Source organism: Taudactylus pleione, unplaced genomic scaffold, assembly GCF_031769625.1.
Source record: "Taudactylus pleione unplaced genomic scaffold, aTauple2 ptg000015l, whole genome shotgun sequence".
In the NCBI taxonomy this organism is placed as follows: Eukaryota; Metazoa; Chordata; class Amphibia; order Anura; family Myobatrachidae; genus Taudactylus; species Taudactylus pleione.
In genome coordinates, this window is record NW_028284417.1 from 9615054 (window position 1) to 9634593 (window position 19540).

Sequence of the window (19540 nt, forward strand, 5' to 3'; positions counted from 1 at the left end):
GTCAGGATAATGATGACAACTAATTTTAATTTTAGCAACCGTTGAATTGCAGTCGGGGAACTGACCTGCAGAAATTCAAATATTATTATGGGAAAACTACAGGCAACATAGTTATATAGATAATTATACCAATTAGAAATCACAAGCTTACAATTTTTCAACACCAGATGATATAGAAAATTTTAATTCTAAATGACAATTGTTTACTTGTTTGTTAATTGTGCAACCTAAATATTTGTAACTGTACATATCAATAAAAGGATAGGCTCATACATACAATGAAGAATAGTTACCTCAACTTACTATTATTCATATTGTGAACACAGAAGAAAAAGAGAGATTTGCCCTCCAGCACACTGCAGCAAAAACAATACTTAAATCCTACATAATAATAGAGATTTAGAGGTATGTACTGTTATCATGCAGTACATCAATTGTAATTATATGACCCAGAGTGGGTGCTACCATTATGTAGCAATAATTATTTTGGGGTGAGCGTTTGGGAGTGGGGCCCCCGGGGGGGTTCTGACTGGGCCTTTCTCATGGCATCACCACTTAATTCACATAGAATACTTTTATCACTTCTCTATTTGTTTGTACATTATATATGTCATTTTAATTCTTTATCATTTCATTAACACTTATTGATTTATCTTTACACATCTTTCCTACATACTTCACTATCACCTTTTTCCCTTTTTCGTGTGATGCCCTGGGGATGGCCCTTGGTTGGAATTTTTTTGGGGTGCCTTGCTTCTCAGACGTGAGCCCCTAATATTAGGGACGCCAGTATAGAGGAGCCTTGACTATTGGCCTGGCGCTTATTCATATATTTGCAAATATGTGTAACCAATACCTCTAAATCTCTATTATTATGTAGGATTTAAGTATTGTTTTTGCTGCAGTGTGCTGGAGGGCAAATCTCTCTTTTTCTTCTGTGTTCAGAGTAAACCCCGCCCTTTACAAGCACCTGTGTTATGCAATTAAGCTGATCTGAGCAACTACCATTTTTCTTTGTATTATTCATATTGTATCAATAAAAAATATAGCTGCTAAGATGTAAAAATAAAGAGCTCATAATTCTGTGAAGTGTAGTGTATGTAAAAGAGAAAGTTCAAAGTGGGGAAGGTAAGCCTGCTTCTACTGCCTCATCGCGTGCTGCCCAGTGGATGATATAGTGAGAGAGCAGGTCCCCCAACCTTTGAATGAAAGACGCTGAGGACTCACATTTACTGTCAGACACCATGAACTGCCAATACTTTGATTATTAAAATCAGTGCAGAATCACTGGAAATGACCATACTGATGAGATGATAGTGTGGTCAATGACTGTTACCAGTGTGGAGACTCACAACAAATTCCCTTAAGTCCTGTCCATGCACAGACTGGGTCCACTTGATCTATGCTAATGCTCATTTTGCTTGCTTACTGCTTGTCCAAAGCTAATAAAAACTATGGGGGGTATTCATGAAAACTTGGAGAGAGATAAAATTATGAAAGATTTAGTGGTCTATGTATTAAGCTTTGGAGAGACATAAAGTGGATGGAGATAAAGTACCAACCAATCAGCTCTTGTCATTATCCAAACACAGCCTGTACAATGGCAGTTAGGAGCAGATTGTTTGATACTTTATATCTCACAATTTTATCTCTCCTAGCTTTCATGAATACCTGCCTATATTTGGGATGCAGTCAGGATGCCAACCGTCGAAATGCCGACCGCCAGCTACCCGACTGTTTAATCCTGGCAGGGGTCTAATGACAGGCGTCATCATTTTACCTATGCCGTGAGCTTGACGCCCGGCATACCAAACGAAAGTAAGCCGGGCAACAGGCGCGGAGAGCCGCGGGGGGGGAGGGTTAGGTTAGGGACTCCCGGGGGGGACTTAGGGTTAGGCACCCCCCTGGGAGGGTTAGGGTTAGGCCAGGGAAAGTAGGGGGTTAGGGTTAGGCACCCCCGGGGGAGGTTAGGCTTAGGCACCCCATAAGGGAGGGTTGGGGGGGGAGAAGAATAGGGTTAGGTAGTCTACTTACTGATCGGGATTTGGATGCCTGCCGGTCTTCTGCTGTCAGGATTTGAACCGCCATCGGTCATTCATACCGATCCCCTATATTTTAAGACAATCATACTGTATAAGAATACCCGCAAATAACTCTTCTTCCTATTCTGGTGAGCCAAGGGATAATTACCCTTTCGTCCCATTATTAAGGTGACCCTGACCACAACTGTCACTTTACATGACAGCATTGTGTAAGCTTGAATCCACCATTCATGTCATCAGGCCAATATGACACTAACATTCTCCATCAAGTAAACAATATACTGCTTGTTATTAGATAGTTGTAGCTTGGTGAACTACATCTTGACCAAGTGTTACATAAATGAATTGCAGAAAGTTAAGTTGGAGTTAACTTATCTCTATTCTGTATGACAGTTCATACAATGTATTTCTTCTGTTTCTCCTCAGTCTCAGAAGCTGCTCTTTAAGTAGAAAATCTAAATAAAGGGAAATATTGTAGTATATAAAGAGTGTATAACTGGGCAACTACAGATTCCACGAGGCCCTGGATAGAAGATTATTTTGTATGTATTCCAGTCCTGAATGTTTCACATGAGAGTTTATGAGAGAGAAACTTGAGCATACATTTAATCAGCATATTCCTGTAATGTAATTATATGCATTGCAGTACTGAAACTCTGTCAGTGTGCTCCAAAGTATTCTGCCAACTCCAAGTGGCAGATGGAAAAAAAAACCCTGCTTGCCTGACATGATAACCTTGAAGTCTGCTGCCAAACCACCTGAAATAGCTTTAGCTTAAAAAGACTATTGTACAATGCAATGGAATATATTATGTAACATTTTATATAATATAGGGTCATATTCTGGAAAATATACAATTACATGGTCAATTACCACTCTAATGTATTTAAACATGGAGTGCACTGAGCCACATAAATTGGACGAACAGTGACATATTTTCTTTTATTGTTTCTGTGATGCCAATGAAGCAACAAATAATGGTGTATTAAGAGAAAATGCAAGCTGCTTAATGGCCAGGCTAATTATCATAATTTCGAGCTAATGGGTCCCATGCATTCACATCAGTAGTTTAAATTTATCAAGCCAGCACATATAGGAATATCTGTTGGGAGAAGCATGGCTAATGTCAGTTCAAAAAGCTGTTATGTCTAGAAAATTCAAATCTCAGGACACCACAAAAATGTTTATATTCTAAAAATGTTATTCTGCTTTAAATTACTTTGGGAGTATTATTATTATTATAATTATCATTTATTTATATGGTACCACTAGTGTTCCACAGCGCCAACAAAGTACATAAACAAATAAGTAACCAGCGACTTACAATACAATACAATACAAAGCAGGACACGGACATGGATAATAAACATAGGCCCTCATTCAGACCCACTCGCAAGCGGGCGCACGTACGTTAGGCGTACGTACAAAATTATTTAAATTCAATGGCTCGCTCGTATTTTCGTTCGCATCTAAAATTCCTCCCTAAACTCAGGCGACCCCTCCTCTAACTAACGAGCGTGCGAAATAGCGAGCGTACATCCCCGAAATGGCTTGAAGGGAACGCACGCACAAGTGAAACCGGAAGTGGCCTTGTCAGATGTCGATTACCTGCTCCTTTATTCTGCCTACCTCCCTCAATCGTATCATGCCAATCAATGTATCAATTAGCTCATTTTTTTTTTTTTTCAACAAAATGCAAGAAACTTTACTCTTGTCCGTGTTTGTGTTTACCCGCAGAATACGTACGGATGGAACATTCGCTTTTATTGTTCAAAAAACATGTGAACCACAATTAAACAATTGTTCTATTGCTGTGGATCCCCGCATATTTTCCGGGGTTCATTTCTTTATTTAAATTTGCAAACGCATGTCACTGCATCAAGCCTATCATAACTCTCCAGAGATTTCTGGCCCTGTTGAACACATGACTCATACACTAACCAATAAAATTGCTCCTGTTAATTTCCAAAATACATTAGCCAATCAGAAATTTTGGCCACACTTTATCAAAAATGTTTTGTATGAAAAACTCCATTGCCATCATGAGAGCCTCCGCATTCACCAGGCGCGAGCTGCTGGTGCTTACGGAGGTGATGGATAGGCGGATCACCAGCCAGCCTCCACCCATCACCAACCGGCAGAAGCGCTCCGCGTATGCGGAGGCACGGTCCTGGCTGCGGTCGATGGGTTCACGCCGCAACATCGGGCAGCTTGAGCGCAGGTGGTCAGACCTGCAACGGCGAACGCCCCGCTTGCTGGCATGCTTTCGCATGCAGATCGTTGAAAGTAAGTGTTATGTATTGTGGTTTTCATGTTTGTGTTTGTGGGGCAAACTGCGTGTGCATGTTTTCCTGTCTGTCCTATTAATTATTTGTCCTCATATCTGCGTGTGCATGTTTTCCTGTCTGTCCTATTAATTATTTGTCCTCATATCTGCGTGTGCATGTTTTCCTGTCTGTCCTATTAATTATTTGTCCTCATATCTGCGTGTGCATGTTTTCCTGTCTGTCCTATTAATTATTTGTCCTCATATCAGCGTGTGCTTGTTTTCCCTCTATTTCTGTTTTTTTCATTCTACTCCTTTTTGCATGTTTTTTGTTGCTGGTTTTTTTTTTTTAATTTGGGCCCCGGATTTGCCCAGAAACTAACCTCAATTTGTTTGACATATTTTAGGAGGACAGCCAAGACTACGCCATCACCGTCCGGCCAGACGGCGTTCCCGGCCACTATCCCCAACCCCCAGCCAACACTCCACCCCAAATATTTCCCCTATACCCCACTCCTCCCCAGCCTTCCCAGACCCTCTCCCGGAACTGTCGGGCCTCCTTCCCCTCCGTCCCACTTCCCCCTCTCCTCCACCCACCCCTCTTCCAATTACCCCCTCCCCGGAGTCCATCATTACCCCTCCCCGTTCTTTGGGGAATGAAGGCTCCTCCGAGGAGGAACATGGAGGGACTTCCGGAGCTCCCGTTTTGGCTCCCGGTATGTTTTTCTTTCTCATTTTTTTTAACCACAAACTGTTTGTATGTAATCATGTGTCGTGCCTTTATTCGTGCTTGTTTGGTTTACTTTTGTTGATTTAGCAGTTTGCCTTTACCTCTTCCTGCTGATTTCAACATACACATATCACACCTGTGTGAATTTGTACATAGGCCTTGTATTTTTGCCAGCACCCCCTTTTTGTTTTTTCGGTTTAGGAGTGATTTCGTTGTGTTTTTGTTTTTTTAATGTGGATTCCCTATTGTTTTATTAATCCACACACTTTTCTCACCCACAGAGGAACAGAGGCGTCGTCAAGAGGTGGAGGATTGTGTTGGCCAGATGCGGCAACATGTAATTGGCCTTCTTGTGGCCCTTGACCGGCTGTCTGGCATCCTTCGCCAGTAGTTTTTTTTTTTTGATTCGTTTTGTAAATAAATTTTGTAGTTCTAATATACGTTCTGGCTCATTCTTTTATTCTAAAACACAAATAGTTTTCCCTGACATAAGTAGACTGTTCCTGCACGGATTTCCATTTTTTAAAAGTTAGATTGTATTTTGTATTTGTATGTTAAACAGCCACAAGAAACACATAACAGTAACAATGTCATTTCCCTTTTTGGGTGTAGTGTCAATTAGATATTTCGCCATTTTACAGGTTCCTAGTTGGTGTGCAAGCTGCTTAGGCCAATCTTCAAAATCCAAAGGTTTGGACAGGCTTCCTTTTGGTGTGGGTTGGGAACCTGCAAACATATTTCAGTTTACATCAACTGGTGTCAGTACTGGATTACCCCTTAGTCAATTGTAAGGTGTGTTAACCTGGTTCCACTTGCTGTTAACGTCCAAAAAAAGGAAGACCATTTCACTCTCCAAACATTTATTCACAACTTAAATGAGAAATCAAAGTGGTCAGTCCCAAAACCAAAAAACACTGATAATCTCAAATACAACACATACAAATAAAATATTTAATTTAAAAAAACAATCAAGAACTGGTTGACGAAGGACCATGCCAACATGATTCCACAAACATGGCGTTGCGATATGGGTTCCAGAATATATGGCCAAAATCACCAGATCCAGGTTTGGTAAGGGTAGCAGGAAGTAGTGAGCGTTGGAGTGGCAAAGATTATGTGAACAAACAGAAGATGGTGAAAAAATAAAAATAAATTAGATGTTCGCAAACAAACACAAACACATTAGGTATAAACACTGTAGTTTGGGTCAAACTTACCTAAAAAATCTGGCCACCACATCATCGCGTATGGCCCCCCCACATACTGACCTCCGACCAACCTCGGGGGGGCCATCCTCAGGTAAGGCATCCTCTGGCTGCATTGGGACACCACTCCTTATGGCGATGTTGTGAAATATCCCACACAGGACCACAATTTTCGACACCATATCCGGCAAATACATGAGCTCGCCACCAGAGCGGTGGAGGCATCTGAATCGGCCTTTTAAAAGGCCGATACAGCGCTCCACCACTTGCCTGGTGGCTGTAAGTGCGGAATTATACTCACTTTGTGGGCCTGGTGTGGGAGCCAAATAAGGAGTGAGCAGCCAGGACATGCAAGGGTATCCACTGTCTCCTGTGAAAAATAAGAGACAACATCAGGAACACTGTGTATCAAGCTTAACATTGTTATGTACTAAAGGTCTCCACTTACCCAGAAGCCACGCATCACCAGCTTGTAGGTTGGTTAATTTCTGCCATATCCCTGATTGCCGGATGACGAAGGAGTCATGTGCACTTCCTGGTAACTTAGCATTCAGGGACAGGTTCTGGAGGGAGGCATCACATACCACCATTACATTCAGGGAGTGATAGTGTTTCCTGTTTCTAAATATTGCCTCCAGCCGTGCTGGAGGCTGAAGTGGTATGTGAGTACCATCCACAACCCCGATGATGTGTGGGAAGCCAGCTATTTGGTAAAAATTGGCCTTGGCCACACTAAGGGCACCCATATCCAAAGGCATTTGAATAAAATGATGGAGGTGCTTGAAAAGTGCCTCCATCACTGCCCTCAGGATCCGGGAAAAGGAGGATTGGGAGATGCCCGCCACTATTCCCACCGTTGTTTGAAACGATCCTGAGGCACAGAAATGTAACACCGCCATAAATTGCGTCAGTGGTGGTATTGCTGTTGGACTGTCAATTTGCCGCTCAAGATCACTTTCTATTAATGAGAGAGTGTCTATGATGATTTTGGGAGGTAGACAGTAGCGTCTTAAAACCTCATCATCGGGCATTCCAAAAAGGGTGACACGTGTTCGAAATATCTGGGGCCTTGTATGCCTACGATGCCTACGCCTGGGATGAGATTGAGGTTGGTCGGCTTCCGGGAGCATGGCCAGAACAATCCTCCCCAGATCAACCTGAAATTCAAAAATTTTAAAGTAAGGCTTTTGACCCACCCCAAAACTATATTAAAACAACTTAGCTTGATGATAGCATCCATTGCTGCTTACATGCCGGGGTATTGTCATGATACGTCCAAACTGAAAATAAACAACAAAATTACTTGACACATTTCACTCTGTGCATTTTTGTGGATACATTTTGTGCTAGACCAAAGTTCAAATATGCCAAACACCCAATTTGCAAAACCGCAAAGCGACATTTAACACAGTACATCAAAATGGGTCGAAATGTTGGCTCAAAAAGCGAAAGCTAAACCATCAAAAAGTTAGAATGATTAGTAAGCTGTTTAAAATGCGCTAATTAGTTCGCTAATACAAGTCACAAGAGTAACTACTAAAAATGCGCTAATTAGTTCGCTAATACAAGTCACAAGAGTAACTACTAAAAATGCGCTAATTAGTTCGCTAATACAAGTCACAAGAGTAACTACTAAAAATGCGCTAATTAGTTCGCTAATACAAGATAAAAAATGGACTTACCAAGAGCAAATATCTAAGATGCAAAATCAAAAGGTCTTTGGGGTCGAAAATAAACAAAATCTAAAATAGAATAAATTAGGTATCCAAAAATTACAAAATATACGAAACACAATGAAACAACAATTGAACAAAAGTTAGACTTCACAAAACTTACCAAATCAACAAACGAGGTCACAAAAATATAAACCAACAAAGATAACGAAAAAAACCCCGCAAATCTAACCAACAAACGATTCTCCAACCTCCAACTCCTTTCTACACAATCAATACACTCCAGCCAAGATAACCTCCAACAATCCAAAAACGCCACCTCGACTTGAGACACACCAAGCCATAAATAGTGTTTCGTTTCCCGCACAAATTAAGGAGGGATCATAGGGCCGCACAATCAATGATGCGGCCGCAAAATAAGGACGCATGTATAAATACGTCACGAAAACACATTCAAATTCTGGTGTATTTCTTGTTTGGACCGCAGACATGGCGACAGACCAGGGAAAAAATGCCCAAGAGTCAGGCGGTAAGTCTTTCATGCATTTTCTATCAACGATTAATTTGAACCATAAGATGAGGCAAGTTGTGATTTCGTGAATTCTGTAAATTTACACAAATAGGTGAGGAGGATGACATGGAAGAGGCTGCTGGGCCCAGTATTCCGGCCAAAGCGGCCAAAAAAAAAAGGCAGCCACATTTCACAAGAAAGGAGATGGAGGTTTTGATCCAGAAGTGTGTGGACATCCTGCCACAGGCAGACAGGAATATGAGTCTAAGCCAGAAGTGGAGAATGTGGGAAGAGGTAGCCGTTGCTGTCAATACGGTGGGTGATTATGTCCGTCTAGCTCGGGATGTCAAACGGCGGTAAGTAAACCCTTGCCCCCCCTAAAAACAAACCCCATTTTAAACCAAAGGATAATGGCTTCCATTTTTCCCCACAGATGGGGCGACTTCAAATATCGCCTAAAGCAAAAACTCGCGGACAGGGCTAGGCATGCAAGGGGGACAGGTGGGGGTCCCACCCCTGTGTCATTGGAGTTGACGGATTTAGAAGAGCTGGCACAGGGGTGTGTGCAGCCTGTGGAGGTGTTTGGCGTGTCCAACATGGATACGGACATGCCAGACTTTGCGGCTCCTCATGTTGGACCAGGTAAGTATTGTGATGTCACCAACTCTGAAATGCTATTGTGCCAATATGTAGATTCTAATGTGACTCTTTTCTCATTTTTCCAACAGAGACACAGGCGGATGAGTCTGCTCCAGAGGGAAGCCTTGGCCGCAGAATTTCTGCTGGCTCTGCAGGGGAGGAACCAGTACATCTGGCTGAGGACCCTGCAGAAGCCAGTCCAGGGCGTGCCCCCTCGCAGGCAGTGGGCCTCCTCACAGAACTCAATTTCAAATCGGATTTCCATACGGAGATTCTGCAGAGGATGGACGCCAGTCTGCTACGGGTGGCTGAGGCCCTGGAGCAAAATGCTGCGGCCAACGTGACCATTGGTCAGGCCCTGGCGGAAAATACCAGGGCCAACATCCGCATCGCCGATGCCCTGGAGCAGCTCGTTCGCCAGCACATGGTGGAGCCGACCTCCCTTCCTGCCGGAACATCAGGATCCTCCACCTCTGGCACAACATCAGCCAATCCTCCAAATGTGCCTAGCCCTGTGCCTAGTCCAGAGGCCACAACATCTGCCTCTGGACAGGCCAGCCCGATGGCATCCCGGACCCGGTCTGGCGCCCACCCTCCCCCATCCAAACGGGTGAAAAAACGGTGACAGCAATGGCGACTTTTCCAACACTCCTTCTGTGCTTGACTCATATTCCTTTCTGGTCAAAACTTCCCTCTCCTTTCTTGTGAAATGTTTTTAAGTTATTTTTGTACGTTTATGTTATCAGTTATTGATTTTTTTTATTTGATAAAAAGTATCTTTGGCAGAAAAACTAAAAAAAAATATTATGCCAATTGGTTTGAGTTTAAACAATAAATTTATGAAAAAAATCTGACATTGTATTGTGACATTATTGGACAAATGGGTTACATTTAATCCTGGCCCTAAAGGCAAAAAAGGACACCAAAAACCATTTCATTTGTCTAAAAAAAAGGCCTCTTGAAGGAACGTTTAAAAAAACACATAACGATGCAAATTGCACATTAAAAAAAAAAATGGGGAGCTAATTAAAACATGATGACATTATTGTCACAATAGGCCATAAACAACAAATTGAGGCCAAAAAAATCCCCAAAAAATGTACGCCAATTGATTGTGTAATCCTGACATTAGCAGGTATGATTTCCACCTGCGTACGGTTTTGTGCTATCCCAATAAACTGCTTTCCAAACACATACCAAGCCGGTTTTCAATACAACACTAATTGCTTTTGTGACCACCCGCGATTAATCGCTGCAACATCGTGGAGTCCCTGGACGGAGGAGAAGGCCATCGCCAATGTGGTCGAGTAATCCAGACCCTAAACTGTGCGAGCATTTTGAAGGGAAAGAGGATGTTCCAGTGACGTATGTGACGGTCCGAACACATTTTACGCTCGCATCTGCTAATGTATGTACGCCCCAAAAACGACTCGCCATGCCTGCGTTTTTCCATCTCCACCCCCGTCAACACCCAAAAACGCCCTGTTCTGTCAATCACATTTGACATGTCACTTCCTGTACGCTATTTTAGGAACGACAGATAAAAAGCTCGCAATCTGCCGTACGCACATGCGCAGTGTAACACTGACGCATGCGTGGTTAGTCAACATCGGAACGCAACGAGCGTACTGCTGTTTGCGAGTGGCTCTGAATGAGGGCCATAGCTATATTAGCGACCTTTACACCCACATAAGCAGCCAAGTGTTAGTTGCCCTAGTGGGGAGTAAGAGATAAATGAAAATACAGTAGGGAGAAGCACAAGAGGGTAGAGGGCCCTGCTCAAAAGAGCTTACATTCTAAAATAGAGGGGCAGACAAACAGGTGTGACACAGATGAGGTAGGTGGGCAGGAATGAAGATGTAGCAGCAAGTTATGATGAGAGCTGCAAGGCATTAATGAAGTAGTGAGTCATAAGAGCTTGTTTAAATGATTGTAGAGAGATGCAGAGTCTGATGGGGAGAAGGAGGGAGCTCCAAAGTTGGGGAGCAGCACGGGCAAAATCTTGGAGGCGGGAGTGGGAGGAAGTAATCAATTGGCATGAAAGGCGGCGTGTATCAAGTGAATGAAGAGGGCGGACAGAAGAGTGAAGGGAGATGAGATCAGAGACATAACTGGGAGAGGAATGGTGAGGGCTTTGTAAGTGAGTGTGAGAACCTTGAATTGGAATCTGAAAGGGAAGAGGGGCCAGTGGAGGGCTTGTAGGAGAGGGGAGTCAGATGTAGAGCATTTGGAGAGGAAGATCAGCCAAGCAGCAGCATTGAGGACAGACTGGATAGGAGAGAGATGGGATTTGGGGAGGCCAGATAGGAGGAGGTTACAGTAGTCCATTGTGGAGATGACCAGTGAAAGTATGAGGGTTTTGCTGAGAAAGGGTCTGACCTTGGAAATATTCTTGAGATGGAAATGACAGGACTGTAAGAGTTTCTGAATTTGTGGTTTGAAGGAGAGGGAAAAGTCCAGGATGACTCCAAGACAATGCACTTTGGGACTAGATGAGATGGTTATGCCATCTATTGATAATGAAATAGTGGAAAATTAGGTTATGTGAGAGGGTGGGAAGATGATCAGCTCAGTCTTAGACATATTAAGTTTGAGAAATCACTAGGACATCCAGGAAGAAATGGCAGAGAGACAGTAGGAGATACGAGTCAGTAGAGAGGGGGAAAGATCAGGTGAGGAAAGGTAGATCTGAGTGTCATTAGCATAGACATGATACTGGAAGTCAAATGAGTGGATTAGTTTACCTAGAGTGGATGTATAGAGAGAATAGGAGAGGTTCAAGAATAGAACCTTGTGGAACACCTACTGTAAGAGCCTGTGGGGGGGGGGGTATGGAGTCGTGAGGGGAAACAGAGAAAGAATGGTCAGAGAGGTAGGAGGGCAGCCAGGAGAGAGCAGTGTTATGTAGACCAAGGGAGTGAAAGATATGCAGCAGGAGAGGGTGGTCCACACTGTTAAAAGCAGCAGAGAGGTCAAGGAGAATGAGCAGGGAGTAGTGACCCTTGGATTTGGCAGCAAGGAGGTCATTGCTGACTTTGGTGAGGGCAGTTTTAGTGGAGTGGAGAGAATAGAAGCCAGACTGAAAAGGGTAAAGGAGGGAGTGGGAGGAAAGAAATGTTGTGAGGCAGTTGTAAACAATATGCTCAAGGAGTTTCGAGGCAAAAGGGAGGAGAGAGATAGGTCAGAAGTTAGAGAGAATGTTAGCATCAAGGGTAGGTTTTTTAAAAATGGGGGAGACAAGGGCATGCTTGACTGCAGAAGGGACAGTGCCAGAAGAGAGGGAGAGATTAAGGAGGTGGGGAACATGGGAGCAGGCAGAAGGACAGAGTTAGAGGAGGAGGCGGGAGGGGATGATGTCATGGGGGAGGTGGAAGGGGGGAAGGACTGGATGAGGACCATTACTTCCTCTCCAGATACCAGGGAGAAGGATGTCAAAGTCGGCAAAGTGGATGGGGAGGGGTGATCCGGGAAAGGAGGAGGTGGAGAGCTGGGGGACTGGTTGGATATGATGTCCTGAAGTATGGAATCATTTTAGATATAAAATAGTTAGCAAAGTCAATGGCAGAGAGCAAGGAGGGGAGATGAGGAGGGGGTGGGCAGAGTAGGGAGTTGAAGGTGGAAAAGAGACACTGGGGATTTGAGGACTGGGAGGAGATGAGATTCTTGAAATATGACTGTTTAGAGAGGGAAAGGGCGGCACTGTAGAATGACAGCAGAAATTTGAAATGGAGAAAATCAGCCTGAGAGTGTGATCTTCTCCACTGTCGCTTGGCGGTTCATGAACATTTTTGCAGGTGTCTGGTGCATTTGGAATGCCAGGGTTGAGGTGTGGATTTGCGTGGGTGAGTAATGATCGCCGGAGCAACAGAGTCAAGAGCAGAAGTAAGGGAGGCATTGTATAGGGAAGCAGCTTGTTCAGGGCAGGAGTAAAAGAGGATAGGGGAGAGAAGTGAGTCAAGTAGGGAAGAAAAGAAAGCAGTGTCGATAGCTTCACTGTTACACTTAGTGATGGTGGCTTTCGGAGGTAGAGGAGGTGAAGGAGAGAGGGATAGGTTAAAAGAGAGAAGGTGATGGTCAGAGAGTGGGAATGGGGAATTAGAGTAGGCTGAAATATCACAATGGTGAGTGAATACCAGATCAAGCAAATGACCACTCACATGGGAGGGTGAGGTGGTCCATTGGGAGAGGCCAAATGAAGAAGTGAGGGTGAGGAGTTTGGAAGCAGAGGATTCTGTGGGGATATCAATTGGAATATTGAAGTCACCTAGGATAATAGAGGGAAGGTCAGAGGAGAGAAAGTGAGGGAGCCAGGAAGCAAAGTTGTCAAGGAACTTGGAGGGAGGGCAAGGGGGACGGTAGATGACAGCTACTCTGAGGTGTTCTGGTTGGAAGAGGCATATAGCATGAACTTCAAATGTGGAGAATGTAAGGGGTGGTATGAGTAACCAGGGGATAGAAAGACCCCAACACCACCCCCATATCGACCCCCGGCCTGGGGGTGTGGGAGAAGGTGAGGCCTCCATAGGAGAGAGCTGCAGGAGAAGTGGTGTCAGAGGGTAAAATCCAGGTTTCAGTAATGGCAAGGAGATTCAGGGAGTTGGAGATGAAAAGGCCATAGGTGGGGTCCAGTTTGTTACAGACTGATCTGGCATTCCAGAGGGCACAGGATAGAGTGAAAGAGTTGATAGGAGAAATGTGAATGCAATTATCAGGGTTGTTATACCATAGAGATGAGATTACTTTGGGAGACCGAGATGAATAGAGTGTAGAGATCATGCTGGCTTGTGAGCTAGGAGGGGAACCAGTAGGAGGTGGGCAGGGAGGGAGATTAAGGAGACGTGGATGGAGGTGTATGTTAGTCTTGTTTTATACATTTTATCAAACTTTTATTTCTTTCACTATCATCACTAAAAACTATAGTAGAATGAATAGGGGCAGAGGTTTTTAAAAAAAATCTTGACAAAATAAATGTGGACCCGCTCATTTTGTTTAATCTTACTACCTGTTTCGTTATATAAATCAATGTTACCATAAGTGTATAAAACAGATGTGTTCTATGAAGGTGTTATTGCTACTTTTGAACATATCAAATAGTTTCAGACATTGCGCTTTTTGTTACAAATTTTTTTTATGTCAAGTGATACATTTATGTTGTATTTGCTTTTAAATATCTACGATAATTGTATAATTTAAATTTGATTGCACTGATTAAATGAGGATTTGGCTAACTTGATTAAGGATAGTTCTCGTGCTCAAGGTTGTTGCTGTGGTACACATCATAGGTGGTGACCTTACATGAAATTAGATTTTACTGCTTTGTTCTTTCCTGAACGTTTCTTAATTTTCATTATCCATAGCGACTTAAGCAAGATTTATTGCTTTTATCATGCTTACATTTATATTGAAGATGTTGTCCTGATTATAATTCCATCCAAACTGGTGTTAGGAAAGAAGGATGTATGTACAGTACTGCAGCCACGATGCCTCTGCAGATTTATATAGGAATGCTTGTCTAAAGCATGGAGTGGCAGTGAGCGAAGAGTAATTGTCTAATCGATAGCTTTATCACTTTACTGTCATGTCACTCTCTCAGATGTCTCATGGCTGAATTATGCCCTCCAAGGTTCTGCCAATTCCTTGCTCCTCTTATTACTGGCAAATTAACTTCTTGTCAATGTCATGTAGCACTATAGTATTACAGGGATATGTGAATATCATACAAAACTGAAGAAATCATGACGATACAGTATGACCTCATATTTACATTACTGAATAAGGGCACTAGCATGTTCCTTTATCCTGCTACAATACTGTACTAAGAATACTGTACTTTTAAATATCTCCTCAAAGACATTGAACTGTCAAGACACAAAGTGAAAGTAAGATGCAATAATTATAATTACAAAATACTCTAGATTTTTTAAATTTATTTAAAAGATAATTTTTGTTATTTAAAAAATACTGCAGCAAAAGGCAGAGCTGGAATTCTAGCAGAGTTACTGTATGTTCTCTCTGCAATGTTCTGTAGCACTAATTTAGATTTCATCCTTTGCAGTAATGTAAACCCTAGTATGTTTTATTATTCTCTCTATATAAGCATTTATATCTTCATCTCTTCTCTATGCTAGATGCAATTCTAAAATCTGATTTTATTTGTATTTATGGGTAGCAGTACCAATTCTCTTGTACAGTGTGATAGATGTAATCCTTAGTCTTTGACTCAGCAAGCTAAATTGCTGTGAGCAGGAAATGTCAATGGTTCATCATCTGTTTAAAATAATTACAGTGAAGCACTCTTGGCACTCACAGAACCAGACTTACGACCACTTCTCCAAGACAAGCTCGTTCTATCGTTATATTTTCATTTATATAAAATAGACATTTACATGATGCAATTACACAGATGCAGCAAGCATAAACATGACACCTGGCGGATCAGTATGACATGCCATGGAGCTTCATGGAAACACATTGAATGCTGTTGCAGTGGTTTTAATTCATAATTAAATATATTACAAGCAGTACCAGTTTCTACTACCAAATGTCAAAGCACTTAATTCCCATCTGATACGCAATGTAACTCAGATAGTGGGGAAGTCATACATTCATAAAATGTAATTCCACTTTGAAAAATAAAATTAATGAAAATGACAACATGAAACCTTAATGAACCTGCAACCTTATATCTTGGACTGCATATGATCCAAAAATGTAAAAATAATCATCACATTACAAATAATTCTCCTTTTATTATGCACAGGTCCTGGAATGATGTCTGATAACATGACATGTATTACTATTATCTTGATTCTGAACCATGTTTGCTGGGAGAGGAAGGTCCAGATGGACAGGATGGGAGCAAGGTGCTGCAAATTGTGTCATTGCAGCCCGGTCCCGTATGATGCTTTGACCCAATTTTCTCTTGCAGTATGTTGCTGGAGACGTTTCCACAATTACATGTTTCACAGTGAATAACATCTTCAGGTCGCTTCACCTGCTCACTGTGCGATGAAAGCACCAGGATGTGGGAGACTAGTCTGCTTTACCAGGGGCCAGGAGACTCTTTTCCAAACTTGGGAGTCTCTCCGAAATTCTGAGAGTATGGACATGTATATCCTGAACCTTTGTATGTGATCCTAACTTTTGACTTTATCTTACAATTTTACAGATTTCATTATGTGCTTCAATACTCTGCCCACATATAATACATGCATGAAGGGAGCAGTTAGAGGGCCTAGCATGATCCCTGGTCTTGAGATTGCCCTTGCAAACCTTTCACTGGCTAAAACAAATTCTTCCCTTGTAGAAGTGTGACAGTATTCCAGCATACTTCAAAATGGTGTAATGAACACATATTTAAATTAGCCATCTACAGTACTAGTGCATAGAATGTTTCATGATTTACTCATAGAGCTACATTAAATGTACCACAGTACACAGCCAAAATGAGCCACAGTGCTGACCTTACAGAGTGCCACATAACAAAGGATTGAAAATGTATTCATTATTAAAATTCAGTGTTTTTACCTGCATTGTCCCCTGTTAATAACTGGCTTGTTTTTTTGTTTTTGTGTTTCTCCTGAAACTCTGTGGTCATCCCCTTTTGCTGCACCACTTACTGTAGGTAGAAATGTTGTTTTAAATGGACAATAGGCTACTGCACTTACTTATTCCTGTATCTAAGTCTTCTATATCTGAATGATACATATAGGGCCTCACTCTGCTGTGACCACTTTAGCATCATTTGCCATATTCACGTCTGTGACTAGGGATATGGTCAATATCCCAGCAAAGGGGATGCTGGCCCTTAGAATACTGGTGCCGGAATCCCGACCGCAGGCATCCCGAAGATAAGTAGCGAGGTTAGGGGGAGGGTTAGTGTTAGAGTTAGGGGTTAGGGTTAGGCACAAAGGGGGGAGTTTTAGGTTTAGGGTGCGGGGAGGGGGAGGTTAGGTTTAGGCACTAGGGGGGAGGTTATGTTTAGGCACCAGGGAGGGAGGGTTAGGCACAGGGAGAGGGGGAGGAGGATAGCATCCCTGATACACTGTGAGCAGCTTTTCTATGTGGCTACGATGCAACTAAGATGCGATATTTAGGAAAAATTATGCTTTGCTACTCATGGTTAAGCATCTAAGTCACGGCAAGTGTGTCACGCTATATGGTGAAAAGATTCTAGGTGTATGAGGACACATCTGTACGTAACACAGCATGTTTAGTTCTGTGACATTTTTACAGCAGGCTGCTGTATGTAAGTTGTGTTTAGATGCTTTATTTTTTTTTTCCCCTTTGGATTAACAAGACCTTTGTTTTTTTTTATTTAGATAAAATTGTATTCAAAGTTGTTATGTGTATTTATTTACCGGAATGGGTATGAAACACCGGAGGCTCAAAATCCAGACAGTGGCATCCCGTTACCTGAAGATCCCGACAGAGGTGGTAAGTATGCTATCCATACCTCTCTCCCCCCCTAACCCTAATCCTCCTTTAGTAGTGCCTAACCCTAAGCTCCCCCCTAGTGCCTAACCCTAACCTCCCCCGGTGATGCCTAACCCTAACCCCCCCTTCCTGCACCATATACTTAACCCTACCATGGTAGGTTCCTAACCCTAACCCCCCCTGGTGGTGCCTAGGCCTAACCCCCCCTTCCCCTAGTCTAACCCTCCCCGGGTGTACCTAAACCTAACCCTCTCCCCCCGTGGCTAAGACCTACCTTCATTTGGGATGCCGGCAGTCGAGATCTCGGCGTGGGGCTAAAGATAGGCATCAGAATTTCTATGCCTATCTTTTGTTCCAGGTCGGGCTTCCAATGCTGGGATTCTGATGGCTGACAAACCAGACGCCGGTAATCTAACTACATTTACCATACGGGCTGCTAGGGTATGCTAGTGTTTGCAGATCTACTAGCATGAGCATGCTATGGAAGACATGAGGATATAGATGAATTTTTATGACTGCCATTGTTTGCTGTGATTTGAAGTGTCACACACTAAACTAATATATTTGTTAACTTACTGTTTACCCCAAGTTCAATGACCATCCTATGGAGGTTGTGCAGCAGGAAACAGGTGGGGCAGGCTTGATGCGTTTCTCTGCACTTGCCGTTTCCTCAAAAGCAGTCATACGGTCTTGTCCACGAGTGCCCTCATATATTACCAACCTCACAAGATGAACTGGACCGGAGCATAAGGTACCACATAAACCAAAGTGGTAGAGCTAGATCTTCATTCACAAATGTGATCTGATCTAAGCACGCACTGTCACAAATATAGCCGTGCTGTTTCACATAACACCGGCACCATTCAGACTGTTTTTAGAAGCTTGGAGTATTTCCTTAAAGCAACATACATACAAGAGGAGACTCTAATAACGGTGCTACTTTTGGAAACTGTATTTATTTTTTATACTGAATACACACTATTGTTTATTATCAGAGATGTCTCTTTGCATAAGGATCGATACCTGTTTAAATCCCCTTATCACTGGCCAGTGCATACTAACAAATTAATCCAGTACCCTGAAGTCCAGGAATAAAGTCTACAAGGGAGATTTATTTTTCCTATTTTTTCCATCTAATAACACGTTTAACAAGAACTTGTTAATGTGATTTGGCAACAGTGTTGCACATCAGCACGGATCTGTCATAGAGGCTTAACAGTGTTGAATTTTGTCTACCAATGTGTTAGTGGTTTACATTTTAATGTATATACTTCTAATTGATTTGTATGTATATTTTTAGTCTTAATTTATGCTTTTATTCATTCTGTAAATCTCTGTCTTTTTTATTGATTATTCTTACCTTCATAATTATTGATTTTATCAATTTTACTTTAGTGTTTTTTCTTTATATCGGTCCATTATTTGTTTAATAAATTTGTCTTATAACATTTATTATTTAAGTGGTTTATTTAGGACCTTCCCTATTATTTCATATTCACTTGTGTTTAGGATGTCCTTTAGAGATAGCGCTCCATATTTGTGCTTCTTTTGTTTCCATTTCAAGAGGGTCAGCTCCTCTATTGGTAGCAGCAATCTTTAAGGCTCCCTAAGGTACTTCTTAGCAATTTTTCACATTCCTAGTTGTATGAACATCATTGCTCCATTAGCAGTATAGTGCCCCCTTTTTGTGCTTTTTCGTTTGTGATATCTATTTCATAAGTTACCCATTGTTTGAATATTACATTATGCTAATTAACTAGCTTAACTACTAACTAGAAATAACCACTCCGGCACCTATGTGGAATTAAAAGAGGACACAGCCTAAATTTATTGATCAAATTGTAATTAGAAAGATGGTGGCAGTAAGAAAGCAGTGCTCCGAGGCCACAGCCCAACAAATATATTTGACTAAATAAGAAGATGTGGATCCTCGCCCAGTGCAAACTGGCCTGAGGCAGAACCATTCTCCCTTAATTGGCACAGGCTTGACCCCTCCCTAAGATGAAGGCCAGATCCCCCGCTAAGGAGAATGACCAAG